This window comes from Ranitomeya imitator, chromosome 6, assembly GCF_032444005.1.
Source record: "Ranitomeya imitator isolate aRanImi1 chromosome 6, aRanImi1.pri, whole genome shotgun sequence".
NCBI classification, from domain to species: Eukaryota; Metazoa; Chordata; class Amphibia; order Anura; family Dendrobatidae; genus Ranitomeya; species Ranitomeya imitator.
The window spans coordinates 135,021,931-135,034,183 of record NC_091287.1 but is presented as its reverse complement, the minus strand read 5'-3'; the positions used below and the strand labels follow the sequence as shown (position 1 = coordinate 135,034,183).

Genomic DNA, 12,253 nt, shown 5'->3' with positions numbered 1-12,253 from the left:
ATGCTTTAAAGTAAAGGTACCGTCACACTAGACGATATCGCTAGCGATCCGTGACGTTGCAGCGTCCTCGCTAGCGATATCGTCCAGTGTGACAGGCAGCAGCGATCAGGCCCCTGCTGTGCTGTCGCTGGTCGGGGAAGAAAGTCCAGAACTTTATTTCGTCGCTGGACTCCCCGCAGACATCGCTGAATCGGTGTGTGTGACACCGATTCAGCGATGTCTTCGCTGGTAACCAGGGTAAACATCGGGTAACTAAGCGCAGGGCCGCGCTTAGTAACCCGATGTTTACCCTGGTTACCATCGTAAAAAAACAAACAGTACATACTTACAATCAGCTGTCTGTCCCTTGCCGTCTGCTTCCTGCACTGACTGCTGGCCGTAAAGTGAAAGTGAAAGCACAGCACAGCGGTGAGTCACACAGCGGTGACTCACCGCTGTGGCTGTGCTGTGCTTTCACTTTACGGCCAGCAGTCAGTGCAGGAAGCAGACGGCAAGGGACAGACAGCTGAATGTAAGTATGTACTGTTTGTTTTTTTACGATGGTAACCAGGGTAAACATCGGGTTACTAAGCGCGGCCCTGCGCTTAGTTACCCGATGTTTACCCTGGTTACCGGGGACCTCGGGATCGTTGGTCGCTGGAGAGCGGTCTGTGTGACAGCTCTCCAGCGACCAAACAGCGACGCTGCAGCGATCCGGATCGTTGTCGGTATCGCTGCAGCGTCGCTAAGTGTGACGGTACCTTTAGAATGCTTTAAAACATACACTGTGTTCCAAATTATTATGCAAATTGGATTTAAGTGTCATAAAGATTTAATTGTTTTGTTTTTCAAATAAACTTGTGGATGGTATTGTGTCTCAGGGCTCAACAGATAACTGAAATCAATCGTAAACACATGTGATAATTAGTTTTCCAGGTGATTCTAATTAAAGGAAAACTACTTAAAAATGATGTTCCACATTATTAAGCAGGCCAAAGGTTTCAAGCAATATGAGAGAAAAAAAAAAGATCTCTCTGCTGCTGAAAAGCGTTAAATAGTGCAATGCCTTGGACAAGGTATGAAAAAATTAGATACTTCACAAAAACTTTGTGATCATCATACTGTGAAGAGATTTGTGACTGCAACACAGCACAGACAGATAAAGGCATAATGAGGAAGGATTCTGCCAGACAAATTCATTAGATTAAGAGAGCAGCTGCCAAAATACCATTACAAAGCAGCAAACAGTTATTTGAAGCTGCTGGTGCCTCTGGAGTCCCTCAAACCTCAAGGTGTATGATCCTTCAAAGGCTTGCTGTGGTGCATAAACCTACTATTCGGCCACCCCTAAGCAGTGTTCATGAGCAAAAACGGTTGCAGTGGGCCCAGACATACATGAAGACTAATTTTCAAACAGTCTTGTTTACTGATGAATGTCGAGCAACCCTGGATGGTCCAGATGGATGTAGTAGATGGTTGGTGGATGGCCACCATGTCGCAACAAGGCTACGACGTCAGCAAGGAGGTGGATAAATCATGTTTTGGGCCGGAATCATGGGGAAACAGCTGGTGGGGCCCTTTAAGGTTCCTGAAGATATGAAAATGACTTGTGTAAAGTAAATAGCGTTTCTGACTGACAACTTTCTTCCATGGTCTAAAAGCAGAAACGTGCCTTCAGGAGCAAAATCATCTTCATGGATGACAATGCACCATCTCATGCTGCAAGAATACCGCTGAGTAATTGGCTGCTATAGGCATAAAAGGAGATAAACTCATGGTGTGGCCACCATCTTCCCCTGACCTCAACCCTATAGAGAACCTTTGGAGTATCATCCAGCACAAGATGAGGGTGGGAGGCAGTTCACATCAAAACAGCAGCTCCGGGAGGCTATTCTGACTTCATGCAAAGACGTACAATCAGAAACTCTCCAAAAACTCAAGAATGCAAGAATTGTGAAGGTGATATCAAAGAAGGGGTCCTATGTAATGTAACTTGGCCTGTTAGGATGTTTTGGAGTTAAATAGCTTTTTTGTTCAGTGAATGTGACCTCCTAATGCTGCAAATTGCACAAATGAGCATTTTCAGTTCTTTAAAACATATCAAATGTTTAGAAATTCTACTGTGACTAATAATTTGGAACAGTGCATTTTGGAGATTATACTGTTATCATTGGGAGGTTTCTTCAATAACATTTGATGTATAATCTAACGAGTGATGACTTTTATTAGACTGACTGTCATTTGCACCGACCATTTAGGAAAATCCGAGAAAAATGTAATCTGTATAATAATTTGGAACACAGTGTAGAAGTGTTAATAGATTTTTTTTTTATCAAATAGCAAAATGCAAAGTGAATGAACAGAAGAGAAATATTGATTTGATGTGAATGCCTTAAAAAGTGCATCAGTTCTTCTAGGTATACTTGCACACAATCTTTCTTGGTGTCCTCAATGCCAAGAAATACAGGCAGGTACTTATCCATCATGCAAGACCATCAGAGACGGGCCAATTGGCTCGAAAATGATTCTGCAACAGGAAAAAGACTCCAAGCACACAACCAATATAATTAAGAACTATCTTAAGGGTAAAGGAGTCCTGGAAGTGATGAGATGGTCCCCACAGACCCCTGATCTCAACATACGAGTCTGTGGGGGCTAACAGGAAGAGACAGAAGGATTGGACGATCTTAGATCAACAGAAGATCTGTGGCTAGTTCTCCAAGATGTTTGTAACAACCTCCCTGCTCAACTTCTTCAAAAACTGGGAAACCACAAATGTCCCTAGAAGAACTGATGCATTTATGCGGTCTTTAAAACACATGGACGTCTCATCATATATTACTGCTCGCTTGTTCACTCACTTTGCATTTAGTTAATTGATAGAAATGGTGTTAACTCCTCTATTTGTGAAAGCATTCGTACTTTGCAGCATTTTTCACAGCACTGAATATCATATAGTTTAGTTTATTTTGCAACTACAGCGCGTTAAGGGGGTTTTCCACAACTCATCAGGTCTCAGGAAACCTATTTAATAGAATAATGAATGCGTATAATTCACCATCATTTTTCATAGCGGTCCTCAGCATCCAAAATTAGCACTAACCATGCAGCTTGTTTACAGATCACATTAACATTAAGCTCCACTGACACACTTCAATGCTGCGGACAAGCATAATAAGCCCAGGAACATCAGTCACGTTGCCAAAGCACATTATGCCATGCATTGCCAAGATAATGTCCTGCGCAGTCCACACACATAACGCCCTTCAGTGTACACACTTTATGGCCACCAATGCCCACATATACGCACACAGCTCGAGAGGTTGGAACTAATTTTGGGAAAACAGTAAGTACTCCAGTACAGATTAAAGATTAAACCTTCCATAAAAATGGATTTGCTCCACTTGGTAACAGCCATTGGTGCATTCAGTGTCTTTTTAGGAGGAGAAATTGACGGAGTTTTTCAAGACGAAGATGCTTCATTGAAACATCAGAGTTTTTTCCCCAAAGGAGATTTTTTTTTTTTTTAATCATTTCCCTAATGCTTTTTTGATAATTTTGACAGCCGGTGAGTTTTTGGTGAGCATTTTTAGTAGCATTTTTATAGAATCTTTATTCCTGGCATTTTCCTGTAGCTCTAGTATTTCAAGAAAAACACGGGCGATTTCCAAGAATCTTTTTTAGGCTTCTTGCTGATTTCTAATATAAAAGTACAGAGCTTTTCCTTAACGGACGCCACTGGAAGAACGGAGAGGTCACTTCTTTTGGGGATTTGGGACACCGGTAAGGGTTACTAGATGGGCAATGGACTGATCTTATGAAAAGCGACTTATTTTTATATAGAATTACGTATGTTCACTCTTTTGAGCATTTATTGGTACCTCAGTACAAGACCAGACCACTGACCTCCATTCCTGACCAGGCACACTTTTTTTTTCCTACAAGTGTTTTAAAGAGCTGTAAGAAATGTTCTCATTTGGATATTCAAATAATTTTTGCATTTTTTTGTGATATATGGGGCACATTTTTCAAGTTTTTTCATATTTTCAGCTAATGTTTTGAAAAGATCAGGTGATAATGGTGGGAAAAAAGAAATATGTGTCTGGTTTTTCCCATTTTTTTTGTTATAACCACAAAGGACTACTGAAATCCATTTTAAATTTTGCTCCCATTTTCAGAACAATTATCTTTATATATTTCAGACATATTTTTTGCTCATAGAGAGGGGTCAGAAACAGCAATTTGGATAAGAAGTATGCATTTTTTTTCCCATTTACTTCACATATTGTGCTCCAGATAAGGTCAAAAAAACTTTTGGGATGCATTAAACTAAAAAATTTAAAGCGTAACCATTTTTTTAAAATGTTATTTTATAAAATCAATAGTAAGGCCGGCGTCACACTAGCGAGTTTTACGGACGTATGAGAGGTGCAGAAAATACGGATTGCACAAGATACAATGATTCTCTATAAATGTCCCCCTGCCCCCGGAATCGGCGCCTGCGTAGTTCGCGCTTTCCGGCGCCATTTTACTGCAGTATCCAAGAAAATGGCGTCGGAAAGCGCGGACTGCGCAGGCGCCGATTCCGGGAGCAGGGGGACATTCATGGCCCGGAATCAGGTGGCCTAAGTAAGAAATTGCTGTGGCATGAACTGCCACAGCGTCATGAGGGCGGGATCGTGTCCAAACGCCCCCTGTTTCCAGCTCATAAATGTCCCCCTGCTCCCGGAATCGGCGCCTGCGCAGTTCGCGCTTTCCGGCGCCATTTTTTTTTCTAGAATACGGACACTGGCTATAATCTAACGCTAGGGGCGTCGCGCTTGCGCAGTCTATAAAGGCTTCGGACAGAGTGACGCTCCTACTGTTATATTATAATATACATATATATATATACATATATATATATATATGTATATATATAGAGAGAGAGAGAGAGAGAAGAGGAGAGGAGAGGAGAGGAGAGAGAGAGAGTATACAGTTAGGGCCAGAAATATTTGGACAGTGACACAATTTTCGCGAGTTGGGCTCTGCATGCCACCACATTGGATTTGAAATGAAACCTCTACAACAGAATTCAAGTGCAGATTGTAACGTTTAATTTGAAGGGTTGAACAAAAATATCTGATAGAAAATGTAGGAATTGTACACATTTCTTTACAAACACTCCACATTTTAGGAGGTCAAAAGTAATTGGACAAATAAACATAACCCAAACAAAATATTTTTATTTTCAATATTTTGTTGCAAATCCTTTGGAAGCAATCACTGCCTTAAGTCTGGAACCCATGGACATCACCAAACGCTGGGTTTCCTCCTTCTTAATGCTTTGCCAGGCCTTTACAGCCGCAGCCTTCAGGTCTTGCTTGTTTGTGGGTCTTTCCGTCTTAAGTCTGGATTTGAGCAAGTGAAATGCATGCTCAATTGGGTTTAGATCTGGAGATTGACTTGGCCATTGCAGAATGTGCCACTTTTTGGCACTCATGAACTCCTGGGTAGCTTTGGCTGTATGCTTGGGGTCATTGTCCATCTGTACTATGAAGCACCGTCCAATCAACTTTGCAGCATTTGGCTGAATCTGGGCTGAAAGTATATCCCGGTACACTTCAGAATTCATCCGGCTACTCTTGTCTGCTCTTATGTCATCAATAAACACAAGTGACCCAGTGCCATTGAAAGCCATGCATGCCCATGCCATCACGTTGCCTCCACCATGTTTTACAGAGGATGTGGTGTGCCTTGGATCATGTGCCGTTCCCTTTCTTCTCCAAACTTTTTTCTTCCCATCATTCTGGTACAGGTTGATCTTTGTCTCATCTGTCCATAGAATACTTTTCCAGAACTGAGCTGGCTTCTTGAGGTGTTTTTCTGCAAATTTAACTCTGGCCTGTCTATTTTTGGTATTGATGAATGGTTTGCATCTAGATGTGAACCCTTTGTATTTACTGTCATGGAGTCTTCTCTTTACTGTTGACTTAGAGACAGATACACCTACTTCACTGAGAGTGTTCTGGACTTCAGTTGATGTTGTGAACGGGTTCTTCTTCACCAAATTAAGTATGCGGCGAGCATCCACCACTGTTGTCATCCGTGGACGCCCAGGCCTTTTTGAGTTCCCAAGCTCACCAGTCAATTCCTTTTTTCTCAGAATGTACCCAACTGTTGATTTTGCTACTCCAAGCATGTCTGCTATCTCTCTGATGGATTTTTTCATTTTTTTCAGCCTCAGGATGTTCTTCTGCTTCACCTCAATTGAGAGTTCCTTTGACCGCATGTTGTCTGCTCACAGCAACAGCTTCCAAATGCAAAACCACACACCTGGAATCCACCTCTGACCTTTTAACTACTTCATTGATTACAGGTTAACGAGGGAGACGCCTTCAGAGTTAATTGCAGCCCTTAGAGTCCATTGTCCAATTACTTTTGGTCCCTTGAAAAAGAGGACGCTATGCATTACAGAGCTATGATTCCTAAACCCTTTCTCCGATTTGGATGTGGAAACTATCATATTGCAGCTGGGAGTGTGCACTTTCAGCCCATATTATATATATAATTGTATTTCTGAACATGTTTTTGTAAACAGCTAAAATAACAAAACTTGTGTCACTGTCCAAATATTTCTGGCCCTAACTGTATATGTTTTTACGATTATTTGAGCCCATGGATCCATTGTATGTCCGTATTGCAAGCCTGCGAGAATACCTCGCAGTACGGATGCCTTTCGGATTACATACGGAGGATACCATGCGCAAAATACGCTGACACACCCTGCTTACGGATGACATACGAATCACTATTTTGGGAACTTTTCTGCGTATTACGGCCGTAAATAACGGACCATATTTTCATATGCTGGGTGTGACACCGGCCTAATAGTAACTTTCTAATATATCTTACTAGCCGTTCTACGCCCGGGTGGCGAGCATTTATATTGGTATATGGTCTCCATCCTTGTATGTGCTGCTTCATCCTGCGTCCCCATCCTGTCATGTGCTGCTCCATCCTGTGTCCCCATCCTGTCATGTGCTGCTCCATCCTGCGTCCCCATCCTGTCAAGAGCTGCTCCATCCTGCGCCCCCATCCTGTCATGTGCTGCTCCATCCTGCGCCCCTATCCTGTCATGTGCTGCACCCATCCTGCGCGCCCCCATTCTGACATGTGCTGCTCCCATCCTGCGCCCCCATTCTGACATGTGCTGCTCCCATCCTGCGCCCCCATTCTGACATGTGCTGCTCCCATCCTGCGCCCCCATTCTGACATGTGCTGCACCCATCCTGCGCCTCCATTCTGACATGTGCTGCACCCATCCTGCGCCTCCATTCTGTCATTTGCTGCTCTCATCCTGTCATGTGCTGCTTCCATTCGGCGCCCTCGTTCTGTCATGTGCTGCTGCCATCCTGTGTCCCCATCCTGTCATGTGCTGCTCCATCCTGCGTCCCCATCCTGTCAAGAGCTGCTCCATCCTGCGCCCCCATCCTGTCATGTGCTGCTCCCATCCTGCGCCCCCATTCTGACATGTGCTGCTCCCATCCTGCGCCCCCATTCTGACATGTGCTGCTCCCATCCTGCGCCCTCATTCTGACATGTGCTGCACCCATCCTGTGCCTCCATTCTGACATGTGCTGCACCCATCCTGCGCCTCCATTCTGTCATTTGCTGCTCCCATCCTGTCATGTGCTGCTTCCATTCGGCGCCCTCGTTCTGTCATGTGCTGCTGCCATCCTGCACCCCCATTCTGTCATGTGCTGCTCCCATCCTGCGCCACCTTTCTGTAATTTGCTGCTCCCATCCATATGCCCCATACGCTGCTCCATAAAGGTTGATGGCCCCATAAGATGCTCCATAGTATATGCCTAATATGCTGCTCCATTATGGTTGATGGCCCCCATAAGATGCTCAATAGTATATGCCTCATATGCTGCTGCATTTTGGTTGATGACCCCCATAAGATGCTCCACAGTATATGCCTCATATGCTGCTGCATTATAACTGATGGCTCCCATAAGATGCTCCATAGTATATGCCCCATATGCTGCTCCATTATGGTTGATGGCCCCCATAAGATGCTCCATAGTATATGCCCAGTATGCTGCTCCATTATGGTTGATGGCCCCCATAAAATGCTCCATAGTATATGCCCCGTATGCTGCTCCATTATGGTTGATGGCCCCCATAAGATGCTCCATAGTATATGCCCCGTATGCTGCTCCATAAAGGTTTATGGCCCCCATAAGATGCTCCATAGTATATGCCTCATATGCTGCTCCATTATGGTTTATGGCCCCATAAGATGCTCCATAGTATGTGCCCCGTACACTGCTCCATAAAGGTTTATGGCCCCCATAAGATGCTCCATAGTATATGCCCCGTACACTGCTCCATAAAGGTTCATGGCACCCATAAGATGCTCCATAGTATATGCCTCGTACACTGCTCCATAAAGGTTTATGGCTCCCATAAGATGCTCCATAGTATATGCCCCGTACACTGCTCCATAAAGGTTTATGGCCCCCATAAGATGCTCCATAGTATATGCCCTGTATGCTGCTGCGATATATTAAAAAAATAACATACTCACCTATCATCGCTGGACGCCGAGTGCTGGGGGGCCTGAGCAGGCGGGGACTCCGGCGCGCTGTAGGGGTCAGGTGCCGGAGTCGCCGCTAGCTCAGGCCCCCGACACTTGCTATAGTCACCTGGCCCTGATCCAGCGCTGCGTGCCGCTCCGTGTTCGGGGTCCTCTGGCTGTGACTGTTCAGTCAGAGGGCGGCGCGCATTAAGCGCATCATCGCGCCCTCTGAACTGTGAACGTCACAGGCAGAGGACCCGAAAGATGGAGCGGCGCGCAGTGCTGGAACGGGACAGATGAATATAGCTTATACTCACCCTCCTGGCACATCCCTGCTTCTCTGTTGGAGATCGCGGTGTGCGTTCAGTGCTTACGCATATCGCGATCTCCTGGGAGCGTCACTCTGTGGGGTCCAGACTGCGTCGGCGCTTGCACAGTCTATAAAGGCTTCGGACAGAGTGACGCTCCCAGCCTTATATTATAAATATCATCAGTTGCAACGGTTATCTCCTATCTCTGTATTTAAAAAATCCATTAGTAATGTAAAATCTGTATTCACTGAAGACAGATTTTACAAGGGAGTTGACACTTTTGAAAATGAAAGATCAGTCCAGGAGGAGAAAGAAGCTAGCAAATATGGAACGCTTCACAAATTTGCGTGTCATCCTTGCGCAGGGGCCATGCTAATCTTCTCTGTATCATTCCAATTTTAGTATATGTGCTGTCGAAGCAAGGAGAAAGAAGCAGATTTCTCTAATAAGATGTGTTACATAGTTGCTTACTTTCATGTGACCTATTGATTATGTAATAAAATTAGCTCCTTAAGGAGACCAGGGGTATTTCCATTTTTGCATTTCCATTTTTTGCTCCCCTTCTTCCCAGAACCATATCTTTGTCATTTTTCTGTTAATATGGTGTTATGAAGGCTTGTTTTTTTTTTTTTTTTTTCGCAGGACGAGTTGTACTTTTGAATTACATGATTGGTTTTACCATATTGTGTATTGGAAAACAGGAAAAAAAGTGCAGTGAAAATGCAAAAAAAGTGCAATTCCACAATGGTTTATTGTTGTTGTTTTTTTTACCATGTTCACTAAAAGCTAAAACTGACCTGCCATTATGATTCTCCAGGTCATTAGGAGTTCGTAGATACCAAATATGTATAGTGAAGAGGTGAAAAAAAATCGAAACTTTGCAACAAAAAAAAAAAGTTGCCATTTTCCAAGACCTGTCACATCTCCATTTTTCGAGAACTGTGGCCAGGTGAGGGCTTATTTTTTGCGCGCCGATTTGACATTTTTATTGATACCATATCGGTGTAGATACAATTTTTTGATTGCCCGTTATTGCAATATTGCAGAGACCAAAAAAAAGGAACTCTGGCTTTTTGATTTTTTTTTTCTCATTACACCGTTTACCAATTGACCCCCTGGACGAAGCATTTCATTGCGAAACGCGCGTCGGGTGTGGTGGGTCCCCGAGTTCCTCCTCCTGGTAACTATACGTATATTTAACATCATCTGCAGTATTGTGTGTATACACGTTTAGGCTATTGTGTGCTCATGTCCTGTATTTTTTAGCGCTATGTTTTAGGTGCTGTTCGTTTACTTATATCTACGTATATTTATGTATTGATCTTTATCCCATGCTTTTGTGTATACCATGGACATTTATATAACACTTTATGGTTATATCCAGCCTGTTATCTTGATTGCCATACTGCTTTTGTGAGGTTGGTTCTTATGTGGGTCCCACTGTGTTTTGCTGCACTAGTGGTCACTGTCCCAGCATTTATGTTTTTAATGTGAGTTTCAATAAAGTTTATACATATTTTTTATTATTTGGTCTTTTTGTGAAGGTTCTTTTTTCGGTATTGCATTTACCAATTGGATTAATTATTTTTATATATTGGGCGATTCTAAATGCGGCGATACCAAATATGTGTATTTATTTATTTTTTTTAATTGTTTTACTTTGAATGGGGCGAATGGGGGTGATTTGAACTTTTATTTTTTTTAAACATTTTTTTTTTTTTTTACTTTTTTAATTGCTTCAATAGACTCCATGGGGGACTAGAAGCTGCAATCATCTGATTGCTTGTGCTACACACAGCAGGGCTCACTTGCGATGAGAGCAGACTGATGAAGGCAAGTTCTGCTGTGGGCTGCAAGCTGGACTCTTTTGGGGAGGTAGTGGAGAGAAGAACTCTGAAAAAGTGTATGACAATTATGAACAATAATGCACATCCACTTTATGAGCTATTCATGAGACAGAAGAGCACCTTCAGTAACCGGCTAATACTTCTGAGGTGTAAGAAGGAAAAATATAGGAAATCGTTTGTGCCAACTGCCATGGGAATGTACAATAATAACATTAGGGTTAAACCACCAAGGTGAATGTCTACTTATTTCTCTACATTTCAGTTCACTTGTTGTGTATTCTAATGTATAATGTATAATGTTCTTCTGTCAACTCCACTGTCATGTCAACTATGTAATTCCTTTATGATTTTTATGATTTAAGTTGTGCTGCTGTGATACCATAATTTCCCACGGGATCAATAAAGTGTATCGTATCGTATATCTTTGAAATATTACAGAAAACAGCAACTAAACAAGTCAAGCCTCCAGTAGACACATGCATGTCAGAAAATTTCCCATGGCGCTCGCGCTGACGTCAAATAGGTGAAGTGAGTTCATTGGCAGCGAGTTCACAGGACCCGTCAGACGGCACCGTGAGCTGGAGAACCTTCTCATGATTGCGGTGCCCTCAGACAGGGAATGGCAGTTCACAGGCAGACACTGAGAACACGGTGCTCAGTGTCTACTGGGTGACATGACATGGTCGCATCATGCAACCTGCCATCTAGATGTAGCAGAGCTAGACCTGTCGTAGGACAAATGGATTAAAAGCATCTCTGTGTGGAAAATTGAGGAATATTGTTGTTTGTTTTTTTACCTCTTTTGCAGATGAAGAGGGCATTGGGGGAATGGGCAAGGTCGTAAGTATTTAATTAAGATTTAATTAAGATTATTAAAGGAGTCTGCGTCTTCCTTTTAATTAAATGACTTTTTTCTGGGTGTCTGTGTTTTCTTACAATGTGACTATGGGGATAGCAATGGGGGCGTCTTATTGATGCCTCTTCATTACTACCCTTGGGGCTTGATGTCACCTGACAAACCTGAAATACTCATTGGCATTGGAGACAGGATGTTAGCAGATTTAATGCGGATTTAGGCACAGTACCGACACCCAAATCCTGTGGACCTAGCCTAATTGATTTTACACAGTGTAACAAATTGGATTCAATGGAAACCAGTCGTCAGAATTCCTGCTAATAAATTGATGCAAGATTGCTATGTGCCTCCTAATTAGTATACTAAAGATTTGCTCCATGCGCCGTTGCAGCCAAGCATATCGCTAAAATTAATCTCTGTACACAGCTCTCCTGTATGGTAAACAGAAACGGGCAGTCCAAGGGGTATGTACAGGTCAGCTTTGCTGCCGGTTGTGAGCTCTCTCACCTGGCCCCGTCATACAAAAGTAGAAGAGTCAGGTTAGTGAGCACACAGCAGGCGCTAATGTTGGTCTGTACATGCCCATTCGACCGCTCAGTGCTGATTGCCATACCGGAAGATGGGTGTATAAAGATAATTTTTAGCAGTATGCTTGGCTCCAAAGTGGCACAGAACGGATAGGTAGGATCTTAAT

General features: G+C 43.2%; 1 protein-coding gene and 1 non-coding gene across 5 annotated transcripts in view; both read right to left on the bottom strand.

Moving 5' to 3' along the window:
- ULK4 (unc-51 like kinase 4) overlaps positions 1 to 12,253 on the bottom strand; it is a 941,213-nt gene that overhangs the window by 378,406 nt on the left and 550,554 nt on the right. The gene's annotated exons all lie outside the window — the stretch shown is intronic.
- On the bottom strand, positions 9,176 to 9,278 carry LOC138643759 (U6 spliceosomal RNA). The gene has a single exon (XR_011314274.1). It is a non-coding gene; the product is annotated as a U6 spliceosomal RNA (small nuclear RNA).